Raw genomic sequence first — 16,717 nt, forward strand, 5'->3', positions numbered from 1 at the left:
ATATCAACTAAACAAACTACTTTTCGTTGCATTTTTGTAAGACCTTGATTAGCCAATATTTCTGTCAATTACTGGCATTCTTAAGCTGTATTGCTACATAAAAAGAAAAAATTTCTTGTCAATAAGAGGTACAGGAGCTATAGTGCCAACCATATTGCATGGGCTACATCCAAATCAATCCAATTCTGGCTGAGCAGGAGTGGGAATTTCTCTTCCCAGTGAAACCCAGATATGTAGGGATACAGTTTGGCACTGTAGACTGATTTTTAAAGATGACCACGTGATGATTTTTGGTGTTAATTCAGCAGAACACAACACATTTGAGATTACTTTCTCTGATACATACAATTCCCAGGATACCAAGAGTATTCCTTGTAAATTGGCTTTTGCTACTGTTGTCACTCACCTTTGCTAGCTGCTGTCAGTGCAACAAAGTTAAAACTGCAACAAATGGTATTCTTTTTCTTCCTCCACATTTAATACCCACTGCACACACCTAAAATAATGGTTCATTGTCTAAGCACTAAGTTCATTAAAATATTTGCTTTCCCTGCAGAGAGCCTTATTCTCTTGAAGATAAGGTAAATGAACAGATGGAAGAATCACAAATGACGTTGTAACTTCCCAGCATCAGTGCTGGCTTTGCCAATTATTCCCTGAATAACAGGTCTGATTCTCACTAACGTACACACAGTGTTGGGTGTCAAGAGAACGTGTCTGGCATAACAGAATATATTCCAATATTTCACAAGTACAAATAAAAAGTCACCTAATAGAATATATGGCAGGAAATATGTGGTCAAGGCCCAGTAAATAACACAGATGTTTTACAAGTGAAATCTGACTCTGTGTGCTGCTGGAGTCTCTGAGAAACCCTACAGCACAAGCAGGTTCACAGCTTGCATTTTACCCTGTTTACCCCGCACAGAGACAGGCAACGGGCTCTGCTCTCCTGCAGCACAGTGACAAACCACAGGAAACACACAAGTGGAAATGGGCCTCAGTCATGTACTCACTATACTGCATTTCTGTTCTCATGTTAGTCCTTAAAGGTACAGCTCCTACAACAGGACAGGGGCAGGGGCAAGGGCAGGGGCAGGGGCAAGGGCAGGGGCAAGGGCAGGGGCAAGGGCAGGGGCAAGGGCAGGGGCAAGGGCAGGGGCAAGGGCAGGGGCAAGGGCAGGGGCAAGGGCAGGGGCAAGGGCAGGGGCAAGGGCAGGGGCAAGGGCAGGGGCAAGGGCAGGGGCACAATTAAATAAGCATGTTTAGTGTTTAAGAGTCTCTCACATAAAAGCCTGGACTCTTCGAATCCTCACTTCTGCCAGAAAGAGCTGCAGCAACTCAGCGGGTCTTGTAGGATTAGCCCTGATTTTCTCCTCATATCCCAGGTTTTAAGGGACAGCTTGTTGCTGAGGATTGACAATCTAAGTGCAAGCTTTTAATAGCAAGCAAAAACTATCATAGCCTAGGCCTTATGTACTGCACTTCCTGAAATGTTTTTACCTCCAGTGCCTTATACAACAAATTCACACAACAAGAACTGAGTCTACAAGAACCAGCTGCGTCTTGCTGAACTACTCATTTCCACATAACAGCTACCATTAATTCTTCAACAAAATGTGAAGTTTCATTTTGTGTTCTACAAAAATTGTATTTGAAAATTTACATTTAATTGTAATGGTGAAGACACTGTGTCCAGCAAACCTCATAAAAGCTTTAAGAAAGACACTGAAGATTTTATTCTTCATCCTCCCAAGTTTGGGCGTGCTCCTGCAAATCCCAATCTTCAGTATATTAAAGACATACTATCACTCTCACTTTGTAGATTCATACTACGCAGTATTTCTTAAGAGTTTGCAAAACCCATTCTGAATACCACTTACAGCTGATAGGTGGAAGTAACAAATTCACAGTCAGTGTTTATACTGAGTATTTCTGAGGTCCCACAGAAAGACTCTGAAGATCCCTCTCCCTGCTCATTTCAATTAGCTGAAACACCTAAGTCAAAATCTGTTTGCTTCCAACCTTTCCAGCCGAACCTTTGCTGCTTTTAAATGCAGTAACCTCCACTGTGTCAAATGCACTCTGCATAAAAAGATAAACAATACTAAGAGTCCTGCAAGCAAACATCCAAGTATTCAATGTGGTTGCTACTTAAATAAAGTTTAAATCCAAGCAGTTACTAAATTCTAGCCAGACATTTGCCACTAGGATCCCTAGAGATTATTGCAAATGCAAAAATTAAGTCTCATTTTTTACTAAACCTGCTTACTTACTCTGTCAAACTACTTCATAAAACCACATATTTCTAGCATATTTCATGTCATTTGTGATGCTTTAGCACAATATTAGTGTTGCAAACACGGACAAAAATGTTTACATTTCAACAAAGCCCTGAAAGAAACTTATGTCCCTGTAATTAGACCTCAAGTTTGAAGTTAAACTCTTTCTGCTTTGAAGATCTATGTAAAAATCAAGAAATTGTTCAATAGCAGTCAATAAAAATATCCTAAGGCATCTTTTGTTTTTAACTCAACATTTATGAACTACACTTCTCGTCATGGACTTTACCACCATTTATTTGCAGGTAAACTATATTCTTCTTCAGCAGGTAAACATTAATGTCATGCTGTGATAAAAAAAAAAACAAAACAACAAAACACAACAACAACAACACCCCACCACCCACACCCCAAAAACCAACCAACCAACCCCCCCCCAAAAAAAACCCACCAAAAAGCCCCCCAAAACCAACAACTCAAAGCTAACAAAAAAACTTATAACTTACTTCCTACCACAGCCTGATATTATACATCTAAAATTGTCACTGGCATTTTAACCTGCAGTTTAACCATACTAAGCAGACAATGCACTTATGTGCTTCCATACTTGCCATAGGTAATGGTGCTATTCTGATACTCCACATGAAGGCAGAAATATTCTGACAGATCATATTTGTTAACTACATAAATTCAACTCAAAGTTCTATAATACATACATGAACAACATATGAACAGGCCAGATAATTTCAGATGAAAAGGAACTGAATATGATTATTTTAGATTTAAGCTTTTCCTTGAACCGCAAACTACATGAAAGTCCCCCTGAATTTTGGAAGAAGTATAAGCAGCTTGACACTGTTATGTCCTCGTGACTTCCAAGGTCTTTCTGACCACAAAATCAGCCTGGCACAGAGATGCAGACACAAACAAGTAAAATTCAGCTCCAGTAAGAGCTGCAGTAATGTCCTGCATGGAAAAAGTTCAAAGATGTCCTATCTTAATTACTATGGCTTGTATTTCTTAAATAAATCACTCCTTTTTTTTGGTAGCCTGTCTCAGAGTGACAGGAAAAAAACCAATACAAAATCCAACTAAACATTAGCATTTTCCTTTTCAAAGGCAAATGTACAATCTAAATTGGACTATGACTTGGCAATATTTTCTTGTTATTATCTTGTTATTATTTAAAAAAAATAAGTGAAGCAAATTAGCTACCAATACCAATTAGTACAGTGGGGTTTTTTGCCCAACAATTCACGCTGCCTTAGCAAAAAAGATGTTTGTTTCCTAGTAACTTTTTTGCTCAAAGAGAACTTTTAATTACTCCAATACAACCTGAGGTGAGAAGAATGAAACATACAAAGCTCCACTCCTTTTTATAGTGTCATATCACAGCCAAAGAGATCAGACAGTCCTTCAACCACAGGTGATTTTCACTACTTTTTTTTAACTGTAACATAGACCCAAACCAGGCATAGACTATGAACATGCATCAATTCTCAATGGTACCACACTACATGCCCCCAGGCACCAAGCTCCCCACCATGAGTCACCTGCATCAACACTGCAATGATGCCTGCCTGCTGCCAGCTGTGCCTGGGGCACATCTGCCCACACCGCTGTGCACAAGGCTGATTTAGGGCACTGGCAAGGCTGCCACTGGGAAAACCACCAGTGAGGGCCAGAAGAGTCCTTGCCCACATAACAGAAATGCAAGCAAGTATGGAAAAGCCATGACCAGGCAGAAGACCCATTTCAACCTTTCCATTAGGCACACACCTATGTCCAGCAGGGTTCCCCTTGTCTGTCCAAAGAACACCTTGATTCAGATCTCACCACTTCAGCTCCTACATGTCTCAGAGGGACAGAGTGTGGATGAGAATTAGCCTGTACAGCAAACTAACGAAGCAAACACCAACAGTGGGATCACACAAAAGGGTCTTCATCAGGTTTCACATTTCTGTTGTCGCAGATTGTCACTTCATACCAAACTTGGTACCATGATCCAAGTGGTGATGTCTAAAATCACAAGCCAAACAATATTAAGATGATAAGAAGTGATTACCTTTAATGAAGGTCCCTCACAGTGCAAATATGGTGAAATGCACACATAATAGAGGGCCCTGACAATTTTACAAGTTTTAAAAAATTAGCATACTTTACAGAAATAATCCAATTAGAGGAATAGTTAATTAAGTAATCCCTCCACTTTTGGTTTGCCTTTATTTAAGACCCTTCCACCTTCTCAGCTCCTAAGCACACATTTATTATGTCTATGATACGCGGAGAAAATGAGATGTCCTTGGTTGACTATAGAGGCAAGACTAAATAAGATTCCAGGAAGGTTAGCTTATTGTTCTAAAATATAAGTGAAGGGGTAGGACAGTACTACAGTTTGTTAAGTAACTATATAACTATGTAGTAGTTACTACAGAGCTATGAATGCATGGAAAATGTATAAAAAGAAAAAAAAATATTTTGGCATCATTGGTAAGATGCAAAGGGCAATTTTGCAGATAGTTTGTGCAGTGTATATGCACAAAGTGTAAGGAATCAAGATGAGTGACCAAGGTAACTGCACTTGGTGCATATGTTACATGGCTGCTTACTAGTTAATAATTGACCTCCACATATGGTCAAACAGCTGTTAAAAAAATTATCATTTTTTCATCACAGGTAAATAAATTCAAGCACCAAAAATATGAGGTAGGATATTCTTGATGCACAGCTGCATTGGGGCTGCACCAAAGTCACAGTTTGATCACAAATGCACTTAAACTACAGCAATCTTTCTTGAGCAAGTTCAAAGAAGAGTTCCACAGAACACAATTACTATAAGAATCCTTACACAACATTTCCTCTCGAGAAACTATGGTAAAAGGGTACTGCCCTTAGATGATCAGTTTGATATGTCAATCCTCCACTATGTAGAGCTCCTGTTAACTCTGTGAGATAAAGCACACAAAACAGAAGCTGGGTAGGCTTGAACACCCATCAAAAGTAGGAAAATGCTTATAAACTCAGAAGTCAGTAACATGCAAGACATACTCTGTTTAGGCTTTAGTACAACAGACTTCAGGTCCCAAAGAAACACAGCTAAATCTAGATGCTGGAGCTCCCAGGGACCTAGCATGTGATGGCTCTTTGTGTTAAAATGTTTTCATTTTAAACAACATTTTTTATTATTTATATAGTAAGAAAATACTGCTAATGTACATTGCTGAAACAAAGAGATAGCAATCTCCTTTCTTGGTGCTGTACGTTTGTCTTACAACATTATCAACCTCCCACAGCAAGCAGAATATCTTTTAAAATTGGGAGCGAGACAAATGCATGTCACAACTTCCCCTTTAGAAACAACCCTATAAAAAAAGTCAGAATATTAATCAGCGAAGCAATAATTTAGTGACTTACTGGGTTGCTATTGAAAAAAGGAAGTGAATTGATCAGTTCAGCTGCTAGCAGAACGCAATGATCTCAAGATGGGAAACAGTAACTTCAAAGAGTAGTTTCAAATATGTTTCTTCTTTTATCCCGAAGCTTTGTGTGCTCACTTTTGTTAATAACAGCACAACAGGAAGGCCTGTGCCCACATAATTACAACAATAATAACAGCCTGGTCTGCTGAGGTAAGAAGGAAAAAATGAAGGAAACACTGCCCTCATTGCAGGCTGTATGGGCTGTAGATGACTCAAAGTATTTATTTGCTGCTCAAAGCTTCCAGTTTTGCTTCTCTGCTATAGAGAGGCAGTCAAATAGCACAAGACAATCCTAGATGGGGTCCAGACTCTAACATACGTGTATGAAGAACACAAGTTCTTCATAAAGTCTTCTTGTATAAAGTCACACCTAGATAGACACCAACACACAACAAAACCTGGTATGTTCTCTAGCAGGATAGAAACCTAGAGAAAGAGAAGCAACCTTGTAAACACTAAACAAAGGCCTGGGACAGACACTCAGTCCTGCTAGACACTCATATATTTCTTGGCTATTTTGCATGAGAACACCACAATACACTGAATCTGCTCTTTCATATGCAGGCAATTAAAATATTTCTCCACAGACAGGTCAAAATTAGTTGTCCGTGTTCTACATAATTCCTGACAGAAAGCTTGGGACTGAGCAGAGATGACGGTTTACAGTACTCCAAGACTTAATTAAAGCTTTGCACGCTAACAAGTAGGGCATTCCTCTTAGTGTTGGATTTTTTTTTTTTCCAAAAACTTAAATATAAGACTTTGACTAAGAAATACATTTCAGATGAGAAGCAGTATGTGAACCATCTTAACTTAAATATTTATAGTTATAAACTCCCCATTCCTTAGAACTGGTTTTGAAAATATATTTAAAAATTGTTCAACAGTGAACATTTTAGCAGGTATTTCTATATAAATGAAAAAAAAAGCAATTTGCCATTCACATCATCAATTAAGACCTTCTTCTGATTGGATAGATTGTTTTATTGAAGAGGTCTTGAACTTCTTTTTCTCATTATCAGCACTAAAACTTTGCATTGTTTTGTCTAATTATATCAGAATATCAGAAGATCTCTTAAAATTACACAGATATTTGTGCTTCAGTTTTCGGTATTTTTAATATCTTATACTTAGCATTATTTGCACCCCATGTGGTAACATTTTGTGTGTGTTTTTCTGCCTAGAAAACAGACACGTCTTCAAGAGTGCGATCTTTGCTTTCTGCATAGACTAAGACTATCACACTGACAGACCTGAAGATAAAAGAAGTCTCAGAAGCACCACATCTCTGTACGCAAATTTCAGCAGAAGTCTAACAATCAGAAAAAGTGATCAGAAAGACTATGACCCTCATTCATCCACATTCCAAGTAGTTTAAAAGTATTTCTAGTCAAAAGACCAGCAAAGCCGCTAAGCAAATTAAGTTTCCAGTTCAGATTTCTATTGCTCCTGAGAAATACATAATAATGCTCTTTCCATTGCAGTACTTAAGAGTCCTACTACAGCAATCTATGAATAGCTGGCAAAAAGTTTATAGTGTAAACAAGAACTGATAACATTAAACATACAAGTATCATTATTTAACAAGATGACTTTGTTACATCATCATGTTTGTACTAAAAACAAAACCAGAAACTGTGGACTCCCATGAGAAGATTTACTGTTTTCTAGCCAGAAAGATCTTCACAACACTTCTTTGTCCTCATGTTGACCAAAGGGACTAAGCTTGGTGGACATCTCTCTTCCCTCCCAGGAGCTTCCATTACCACACAGAATGCAAAAGTTTCTTTTCCTCAAAGTTGAGTGGGGTGTAAAGAGCTAGACAAAGTACCAGTCCCTCAAGGGCTTCTCTGTGTGCTGGCCTCCATGCACTGTCACATACCTTATACAGTTATCCATGCTGACTTCCACATCAGTCAAAATCAAGCAAAGACATGAGTTTTGGCAGAAGCTGGGAACACAATTGTGTCATAAGCATGTGCTCCTTCATGCAGGGTAAGACACATGAGCCTTCTTCTTTGCAGGCTACTAGTTTAACCACAGAAACACCACTGAATCTCTCTGTAGCCTGGTGACCAAGAGCTGGGTCAGCTGAGTAAGAGACAGTCTCCCCACTAGACCATCCCCTCTGCTCAGTGAAGAATCTCACACAACACATATCACAAAGAAATACAGAGATCCCAATCAGCACCTGCAGGTATGGATCTGCTGATTATGCATTGCACAATGAAGAGTGTAAAGGTATAATGATCTTTACCTTGACTCGTACTCCAAAAGACTATGCTGCATGGCAAAATCTCTAACAGCCTAGAAAGCAATTTTCATGCCTCCATCCTCAGAGAAATCTCTTCTAATACGGTCAGCAAATCATAGAGAGAAAAGACTGAATAGGACCATATATTTTCTTAGCAATGTTTTGTTAGAATTATGCATACAGAAATATGTGTATATTCAGACAAATCAGTAGCAAGTTTTCTCAAATTTGTAAAACCCTAGAGCAAGAGAAACAGACATTAAAGACAAAGGATACAACACAGCTGACTCATCCCTTGACAGAGTTCTGAATGTCAAATTTGACACTGAAATAATTAAGTAATACAGTGATCCAAAAAAAAAATTAACTCAGACAGAACTACTGAAAATGAAGTTCAGTTGTCTTATCTGAGATAACTTTGATTCTGGTAGCACTTCCTGCCAGACTCAACACGGGCATGGCCTCAATGGCCACTGCATTACGCTTGTCAAAAAGCTCTGACTCATGACACATTAAGACTTTAGTTAGGTATAAAAGGAGAGAGCATCTGCAGACACCATAAAGTTATCCCAGCAGTAACAAAACATCCCTATTCCCATGTGCCCGAGCACGTTCCCAGGAGGATCTATGCCCTGATTTTGCTGGGCACAGAGGTGAGACTGACTGGCCTGTAGCTCCCCTGTAGTTAAGGTATCATCTAGCTGCATGGATGTATTCTCTGGCATTTAGCTGATTCACACTGGTACTTAGGCCAAGAACTCCTTGTGAAAACAAACTCACCAGGAGAAAAAAAGCAAATTACTTTCCCAGATAGTGAAGGATGGGAATCTTTGTGTACAGTGCGAGGAGAATCCAGTCCGTTCACTCCCTTGGCAGGCACTGATCTGACCATGGGCTTTGCTACACAGTAGTAAAAATAGCTAATTTTGCTACAAAGTAGCAGCAACAAAAAGAAATGGGCACAGAAAATGAGATTAAGGCTGGGGACGAGGTGACACCAAGCTGTTAAAACCAAGCAACAAGTTTCTCTCTCTTGACTACATTAAATGAACACCGGCAGCAATTTCACAGGCTCAGTCATCTTCTCAAGAGCAAGAGAAACTATCAAGTCTCAGTCTATGAATTCCACTTCTCTCATGCCTGTCCCCTGCTGTTTACATACTCCCCACTGCAGCAGAACCCCACAAATGCAGGCTGAACTTGCAAATTGCCCCAGCAAAAGAGCCAGTTGAAAGACAGCTGCCCTTCACATCAGTTTCTTTTGTTCTTGTAAAGTTATTTTTAATTCAGATCAGTTCAGTCATCTGATGTCATCACAAAGCCTTACCAGCAGTTGTGTAACCACAGCCAAAAAAGTGGCAAACTGCCATAACAATTGTAGCATTTTTAGTCAGCTTTGTTTGGTGCTGAAGGCAACATCTCATTCAACTGCGCTGCTCACCAAGCTGTAATCTTAAATGGCAGTGGTTTTCTTCAGTCCAGATGGCACAGTGTATTTTCTGGAGTTGTTAATGAGGTTCAATAACTGTCAACTGCTGCAGATCACCCCAAAATTTCTACTGTTAAAGGTATTGGTTTTATGTATTTGTGCAATCAAAGGGTCTTCGCATTTGTGTTCATAATGTATAACATAATTGTGATCATAAACTAAAAGTGCTACAAAAGGACATCAAGACAGATTTTTCAATTTATATTTTCCCTTGCCAAAATACTGCCAACTCCTAATTCTGCACAAAGACAAAAGGAGCCAAGTGGAACCTGATTTCAAAAGCTTTTTTAAATTTTTTTTTTATTTTATTTTTTAATAAGATGACCGTTATATTCACAGTGAACTGGTCTCCTTCAGAAGAGGATAAAAATCATCTTACCAACACTGGGTCTTGATCTGCAGTCACATGCTTCTTACACAGCACTGAATGAACCTTTCAGCTTCTCTGCATCAGCTCCACGTGTGTAATACATGTGTTCCCTGGTCTTGAAGAGACATTTTAAAAAGTACATCACTATCTATAGAATTTAAAATACTGCACTACCAAGGATCACATAAAAAAGAGAAAGGTACCAAACAGGGGGATGGCCAGGTGGCATGCAACCACAAAATATATAAATCTTGAGCTAAAAGAGCTAGCAACAAAAATAAGTACAGTTAATAAAATGGCCATCATCCTGATTTACTAGGCCATCAGCACCTGGTTTACTAGACAGAAGCATCCTACAATTATGCAAATGCACAGCACCACAAAAAAAAATTTCCAAGCATCTCAGTTTTTGTTTATGATGCAGATCATAGCTGTGACACACTGAAGAAACTACTGTGAGCTGACTCTTTTAGTTTCTAAAAATTTCATATTTCAAAATCCAAAACACAAGCACATCTAGACAATAGTGAAAATATACAAGGCACTTGCACTCCTGAAACTTCCTCCTACTTCACTGATGACAAATAAGACAGACCAGCTTTACTGCAAGGAGGAAATAACAATAAAACTGTAAATTGTACCTTGCAACAGGCTGATACAGTTTTCTAGTCACAACTGGAGAATGAAGAGGGAATGTAAAAAAATGGAATATCCAGCTCACCAAAGGAGGACTTCAAGTTTCTTGCTCACATATGAGGAAAAAGGTTCTTTCATGACTGTACAAATGTGAAGAACAAGACAACACAGGTGACCACATAACCCCAGCAGGAATCAGCAATGACATATCAGACACCTAATCTATTTAGAGAAAATAAAACCCAGAGTATCAGTGGTGTGTGCCCGTAACAAGTAGTGACAGTATAAAACTGATTCAAATACAAGTTACCATTAGAGAAGGATTGGTCCAAACTGTATGTAGCACTGAATGGCAGGATGTCCAGCAGAGAAGACATGAAGATCCTGTTCCCAAATCCTGCTTGCAATTGCCAGCAAAGAGTTAACTTAGAGAAGTATTCCATTGCAGTTAACTTGAGTAGAGCTTGCTATTAAGCCATATGGGCTATGTTAATTTTGTTGTTAATCAACAAAACATATACCCAACTGCTCATTGATATGCTCCTAAATGCACATTTTTATCTTGCCTAGTCACTGAGGTTTGCTTTTTAGCTTCTACAATATATAAATTTCAAATATGGTGTCACTTAACCACAAGCAGTAGAATCACAGAATCGTTTATATTGGAAAAGACACTGAAGGTCACTGAGCCCAGCTGTTAACCTGACTATGCCAGGTCCACCTCTGATCCACGTCTACACATCTTTTGAATTCGTCCAGGCATGATGACTCAACTACTCCCCTGGGCACTCTTCTCCAACATCTGACCACCCTTCCAGTGAAGAATTTTTTCCTAATACCTTATCTAAATCTCCCTTAGCACAGCTTAAAGTCTTTTCCTCTTATCCAGTTGTTTGTTACCTGGGAGAATAGAATGACCCTCACTTGGCTACACCCTCCTCTCAGCCTCCTTTGCACTCCCCTGATCTTCCTTTTCTCTAGGCTAAACCACCCCAGCTCCCTCAGCCACTCCTCACAGGACTTGGGCTCCAGACCCTTCCCCACCTCTGATCCCCTTCTCTGGATTTACCCCAGACCTCAATGTCTGTCCTGCAGTAAGGGGCCCAGAATTGAGCACAGGATTTGAGATGTGGCTTCACCAGTGGTGAATGCAGGGGGACAATCCCTATCCTGGTGCTGCTGGCCACACTATTGCTGATACAGGCCAGAATGCCACTGGCCTGCTTGGCCACCCAGACACACATTGGCTCATGTTCAGCTGCTGTTGACCAGCACTCCCAGGCCCTTTTCTGTTGGAACCCTTTCCAGCCACTCTGCACCAACCTGTAGCACTTGATGGAGCTGTTGTGACCCAAGTGCAGGACCTGGTATGGCATGTTGAACCTCATACCCCTGGCCATGCCCAGCAATCCAGCCTGTCCAGATCCCTCCGCAAAGCCTTTCTACCCTCAAGAGATCAACACTCCTGCCCAATTTGGTGTTGCCTGCAAACTTACTGAGAGTATACTCAATCCTCTCATCCAGATCATCAATAAAAATCTTAAAGATTTACTGAGCCCTGGGAACCATCTCTTGTGATCAGCCACCAGCTGGATGTAATTACATTTACCATCACTCTCTGAGCCTGGCCATCAAGTCAGTTGTTTGAACCACCAGAGAGAGTAGGTGGACAAACCATAGGTTGCCAGCTTCTCCAGGAGAATGCTGTGGGAGACGGTATCAAAGGTTTCAGTAAAGTCCAGGTAGCCTGATTCCACAGCCTTTCCCTCATCCACTAAGCAGGTCACCTTATCATAGGAGAAAAAGCAATCACGCTGCAACACCAAGTATACATTCTTCAGTCACTGTGTAAGACAAATCTTTAGGCGGGCTCTCAGCAATTGCTAGCACAGCACTGTATTGTGCAGTGCTGAAAAGGGCATGGAAGCTGTGCCAGCTCTTATCTACCCTTAAAACCAAATGTGATCTGGGGGGAAAGGGGGAGGTAGTGCCTTGTAACCAGCTGCCCAAGGAAAAGTTGTTGCCAGTTTCTACTCCAAAGTAGCCAAGAATGCCAACACACCTAATGCGCCTTGGTTACACAGAATATAAACACCCTGAATTAGGTACAGTATGTTCAGGACTGGAAGAATCGGTAAGCACATTTTCAACAGTACATGGAGCACATTACATGACACAGGGAAAGCAGTTTTTATAGTTTCTAGCCCATTCTACTGGTGTCAAAAGTAAAAAAAAGACACCCTTTTGAAGCTACAGTCTAGATAAGAAAGAGCAAAATCAACACCATTCCACAACACACCCTATTACAGTAAAATCTGTGAGCAAATGCTTATTCTCAGGCACATGTTTCAATTCTTCCCATATCAAGAATATCCAAATATATAACTAAAGACAGCCTTTAATTAGCACCCAACAAACTTGGAGAAAGAAACCTTCTGCTGCTTTTAATGGCTTAAGGATCAATTCCTAGACTTAGAACATGATTTTCAACTCTGTGTTTTATCTAATTGCAGGAAGAAAAGAATCAAGAAAAGAGATGTAATACAGTAAAATAAAAATAATTAAGAGGAACATTTTTACAATCCTGTTTTATTTTCTTCCAATAAATTAATTATTAGACACTGATCGTTAAGAGCAAAAGAGATTTGATTAGCTGCATTAAATTTTGGGTTTTCTGAATCAGTTTTGAAATGGCTATAAGGAAAAAAACCCCAATAGTTTATAAATAAATATCCACACAAAAAATATTTGGGTGGAGAAAAGATGTGACAAATTAGTGATTACTTATGTTTTGGAAGAGTCAGAGTAACAACTACATTAGGTATTCATCAGAATATGTATTCTCCACTTCGAAGGTGGAAGAATTTTGAGACACAATTTAATGAAGTTCATTATCAAGTATCTCCACCATAATAAACCATGAGATAAACATTCTATAAATTTACATTGTTACTTCAAAAACCTCAGTGGGTGCTACAACACACATTCATGAATTCGGAACTGCCAGTGCTCCTTATATTAAGTTCATTTTAAGAAGAACTTCTGTAGTTTTAACATTGGTTTAAGCCCTCTTCACCTGACAATATCTAAATGTTAGTGTAAAATCATCTAAATAAACACATGACTCTCTAACAAAATAGAAGGAACAAACCCACTGTTTCTTCACCTTAAGCAATCTCTTTTCAGAAGCAACATGAAACGAGTATATTTACATTTCCTTAGGGAGAGATAACAACACCAACAACAATTTCTCCCAAAGCAACAGCATGTGCCACGGCTTAGCTTGTAAGAGGCAACATTAAAGAGAAGAGAGGAGAGCAGAGGATAACCCAAAACCCTCTGATCACCTAGGCAAGGTATTGGAGAGATTGCTGTTTTGCAGAAGTCATTTTATGGTACTAACAGGTAAGTTTGCTATTTAGAGACATTCCTGCTATCGGACTCTATTCAGCAAAATCAGCTTCTTGGGCAGAAACCTCTCCGTCCAGCCCCGCTCTCCCTGCAGCGCCCAGCCGGACCTCCGCGGGGATGGGCTACATGCACCTGGAAAAGCCCGCTCAGCTGCAGCACAGTTCAATCCCGGAATGACCAGCAGGAATCTACCTCCCACCATGCCCCCACATGCTGTTAGGTGCTCTTTTTCCTTAAAGTGCTGCAACCCCACAATTAAGAGACTTAAAAGTCCATGGAAGTTCACAGAAAAATCTCCCCCCTCCCAAAACGAAGACGGACAGACCGACACAGAAACACGAGCACGGGAACGAGACACGTTTTCCGCCGGTCCCTCGGGCCCCCGGTGCCGGCGGGGCTCCCGGTGGGACAGGACTGGCCAGCCCCGGCGCCGCTCAGCACCGGCACCGGCCCCCGCCCTGCGCCGCCCGCCTTCCTCCCAGCCCTTCTCCCTGGGGTCGACCTGAGCAGCACTAAAAACACGATCAGACTAACCCGGAGAGCCCGCGTCGCAGTCCCCGGGCACGCCGCGCCCGCCCGCCCGCCCGCAGCAGGGACACACGGCGGGCCAGGGCAGGGCAGGGCAGGGCAGGGCAAGCTCCGCGCTGTTCGCGGCCGGGGCCCCTCCTGCGGGGTCCCCTCGCCGCCGGCGCCCCGCCGAGCACCCCGAGGCCGGAGAGGGCGACCGACCCACCGCCCCCGGCGCTCCGGGCCGGCACTGCCGCGCTCCCTCCCCTCCAGCGGCGGATGACGGCGGGAGGCGGTGTTGAGGGGCGGCTCCTCCCCCGGCGGCTCCTCCCTCCCTCCCTCCCGCCCGTCCCAGGGGCGAGGCCGCGGGACCGCGCGAGTGGCGTGCGGCCAGCCCCTCTCGGCCAGCCCCTCCCGGCCAGCCCCTCCCGGCCAGCCCCTCTCGGTCAGCCCTGCCCGGCCAGCCCTGCCCGGCCAGCCCTGTCCTGCCCGGCCGCCCCCGGCCGCTTCCCGGGCCCTGCGGACGAGGGCGCTCCGGGCGCTGGCTGGCGGCGCGGGCCGGGGAGCGGCCTGCCGTGGTGTGTGCACAGGGGCTGTGCAGGGCTGCCTGCCGCCCTGAGGCCGTGCGAGGCCGTGGTGCTGCTCCAAGAGTGACGGCACCTGTTGGCCCTCTGTTTGCGACAGAAGGGCTCTGGCTCTACTCCCACACTGAGAAATTTCTTCCGAACGAAATTTCCTCTCTTTCAATTCGTACCCATTACTCTTCATCTTATCTCTCTTCCTGACAAAGGGTTCATCGCCGTCTTCCCTGCAGGCCTCCTTCAGATGCTAGAAGGTTGCTATGAGACCTCCATGCAAGCATCTCTACTGCACGCTGAACAGCTCCAGCTTTCTCATCCTTAGCCCCTGCTCTCAACCCCTGTTCAGGGCTGAGCTTGTCGGCCTGGACCAGAGGGTCACCTTCCTTGCCTATCATTTTGTTTCTCTTTATTTGTCACATATGAGCTCTGAATTCTGTTTCTCACATCCAGCTGCTTTTGGGCCAGTCACCAGCAGACATGCACTCTGAGAAGGACCACAAAAGAACAGCCACTGGCAGTATCCACCTGGTCATTCCCATCTATGCTGAGAAGGCAAACAGCTCAGATTGCAAATTCCCCAACATGTACTTTCCATGTTTAAGTTTTTCAGGCCTCAGGAAAAAAATGAGGGGGAAGAATTGAGGAGGAGGACAGTGAAGAAGGCTATAAATTCGTGTAAATGAATGACTGTGAAAAGGAAGCTGTGAGAAAAAATGTGCAAAGATTTTCTGCTGATGGAAATTGGAGGTTACTGGGACTTCATCTGCAACAATGCTGCATGCAAGAGAATGTCTCTCCTACAGGGCCCTGGGCTCTTCCAGGGAGCAAGTGCTGGGGCTGAGTTCCTGCTGTGTGAAGCAAGGCCACACAGTGGGCTACCTGCTTGCTGCTTGAGAATGGTTAAGGACCCTAAGCCGTTCAAGACCTTTTTGTTCCTGGTAGAATAGACTACTCCCAAGCTACACAACATGAGTGCATAATAGCTCTGCATTTATGGCAGGAATTGCTGATATTGGACAGGCTGACTCATGCACATTGAATTCCAAGCGCAGAAGAAACTATTGTGTGTTAAAAAGAAGAAATAACATAGCATTTCAATGTTCTGCTTCCATTTTTCTTCCATTTTGTTCAAGGTCCCTACTTCACTCTGGTTTTTATCTTCCATGGTATTTATAAAACCCCTTCATCACATGTTTACTCAAATCTATGTACAATAGTCACACCACTTGGAGACAGTGGCTGCCACAGGTCAGAGCAGCCAGAGAGATTCCTGGTAAACTGGCTTCATCCACTGATGCTTCAGTTTCTGCTTTTCACAGCAGTAGGAGTACAATGGCTCATATACACTGCAGTCAGATGTGCCATCTGGCTCTGCTCTGAATATTTAGAGTAGATGACATTTTTTAAAATGTATTCAGAATCTGCATCTTTAACTAGCTTCTGGTTATATGAGTATTTTCAAGACAGAAAAATGGAAGATGTGAATAATCTAATACTATCAGGTCTTCTCAAAACTTCCTTACAGATTTTAAAGTGAACTGTTTCATGTTATATTTCACCTCAACGGGCAAGACTAAGCTGTCTTACAGAACTCTTGCAAAGGAAGTTTTAAGAACTGCAGATAGCAGTGACACTGGAATACAGTGAACAGGAAATACCAAGTCACAGGCCCTGTTCCAAGAGTGGGCAGAAATCCTGACTACTCTGC

At 42.2% G+C, this 16,717-nt stretch overlaps 1 protein-coding gene across 2 annotated transcripts in view; it reads right to left on the bottom strand.

Annotated features, from left to right (window-relative positions):
* The window catches only part of PIP5K1B (phosphatidylinositol-4-phosphate 5-kinase type 1 beta), a 96,389-nt gene extending 81,793 nt beyond the window's left edge, over window positions 1-14,596 (bottom strand). The window contains exons 1-3 of one of the 2 annotated variants that reach the window (XM_063423776.1): window positions 14,456-14,549; window positions 10,516-10,650; window positions 9,884-9,989 (exon numbers count right to left, since the gene is read on the bottom strand). The gene's annotated coding sequence lies outside the window, so the exon portion shown is untranslated. Of the gene's footprint in view, window positions 1-9,883; window positions 9,990-10,515; window positions 10,651-14,455 lie in introns of both variants that reach the window. The other variant, XM_063423775.1, reaches the window with a different exon arrangement.
* Window positions 14,597-16,717: the final 2,121 nt, after the last annotated feature.

Source organism: Prinia subflava, chromosome Z, assembly GCF_021018805.1.
Source record: "Prinia subflava isolate CZ2003 ecotype Zambia chromosome Z, Cam_Psub_1.2, whole genome shotgun sequence".
Classification (NCBI taxonomy): domain Eukaryota; kingdom Metazoa; phylum Chordata; class Aves; order Passeriformes; family Cisticolidae; genus Prinia; species Prinia subflava.